The sequence below is a fragment of the Triticum urartu genome, chromosome 7A (genome assembly GCF_056163025.1).
Source record: "Triticum urartu cultivar PI428250 chromosome 7A, HENAU_Tu73, whole genome shotgun sequence".
Taxonomy (NCBI): Eukaryota; Viridiplantae; Streptophyta; class Magnoliopsida; order Poales; family Poaceae; genus Triticum; species Triticum urartu.
The window spans coordinates 404616221-404618005 of record NC_141879.1 but is presented as its reverse complement, the minus strand read 5'-3'; positions in this window follow the sequence as shown (position 1 = coordinate 404618005).

Below are 1785 nucleotides of genomic sequence, written 5' to 3'. Positions count from 1 at the left end.
ACGACAGAGCCGTAACGGAAGTGGTTAAGGAGGAAATCACCCTCGATGACCTCGACCATATAGCTACACTACAGAGATCTCATCAGGAGTGATGTAAGAGGTTCCACCCTCGGCACTTGATGGTAACTCTGCAGAGTCATACAACTAGGGGGGTGATGTGCGGTGTCGAGGCCTGGACGTCGTTCACGTTGATCGAGTCATCGAACATAAAGCGAGGCAACTGGGACAAGGTGGGGTCACTAATGGATCTCTAACCAACCTATACTAAGCAGTTTAGGATAAGCAGGTAAGGTATGAAAGCAGGTAACAAAAATAGGCTATGCATCAGAGTAGGATCATACAGAAAGAAGTAGTAGTTCTAATGCAAGCATGAGAGGGAAAGAAATGGGTGATATCAAAATGCTCAAGGAGAATTTGCTTGCCTAGAAGCTCTACTGAAAAAGAAGAAGTGTCGTCGTCGACGTAGTCGATCACAAGGGCATCAGCATCGGTCTCGGGGTCTATCAGAGAGAAGAGGGGGAAGAAACAGTAAATACAGAGCAAACAGGGGCATAACAGAACAACAGGCAGAGCTAGACGTGATCTAATGCGGTGCTACACGATACAGGTGAAGGGGGAGAACATCCGGGAATGTTTCTCCGGAGTTAGGCATTTTCGGACAAACGAACCGAAGGGGAAAGTTGCATGTTCGCTATGCTAGGGATGTGTCGCAGATGAATGGGATGTGTATTCATATACATCTCGTCATTCTGAGCAACTTTCATGTATAAAACTTTTTCATCCGAGCTACGGTATAATTTCTACGAATTTCTAAAGATTAAAGTATTTTCTGGAATTATTTATATTAACAAAAATGGAATATGACGTCAGCATGACGTCTTGATGACCTCAGCAGTCAACAGAGCGGATGACCAGGTCAAACCTGACCAGTGGGTCCAATGGGACCCACATGTCATACACACAGGGCTAACAGTGCTTTAAATTAAACTAAATTAACTATATTACAACCTGGGCCCACCTGTCGGTCACTATTTAGGTAAACCAATCTAATTTAATTAATTCCTGTTAATTACGGGGGTTGGCCCCACTGGTCAGTGGCTGGGGGTTGCCCAGTCAGCAGGGTTGACTGGTCAACCTAGTCAAGTAGGGTCCCTGGGCCCCACTGGAAGTGACCCAGGGGCGGGCCCCAGGTGTGCCACGTCGGTGGTGGTGCCAGAGATGGCTCCGGCAAGCTCAACCATGGCGGACGCGGTGGCTACGGGAGCGCAAGAGGCTAGGGGAGCGAGCGGAGAGGATGAGGGGCTCACCGCCGGCGCAAGAAAGGCCCTCGATAGGTTAGGAGCGCAGGGTGAGGGAGTCCTAGATTAGGGGGTCCTCGGACAGCCGGACTATATCCCTTGGCCGGACTGTTGGACTATGAAGATACAAGATTGAAGACTTCGTCCCGTGTCCGGATGGGACTCTCCTTTGCGTGGAAGGCAAGCTTGGCAATTCGGATATGTAGATCTCCTCCCTTGTAACCGATTCTGTGTAACCCTAGCCCCCTCCGGTGTCTATATAAACCGGAGGGTTTTGGTCTGTAGGACAACAACAATCATACCATAGGCTAGCTTCTAGGGTTTATCCTCTCCGATCTCGTGGTAGATCAACTCTTGTAATACTCATATCATCAAGATCAATCAAGCAGGAAGTAGGGAATTACCTCCATCGAGAGGGCCCGAACCTGGGTAAGCATTGTGTCCCCCGCCTCCTGTTACCATCCGCCTTAGACGCATAGTTCGGGAC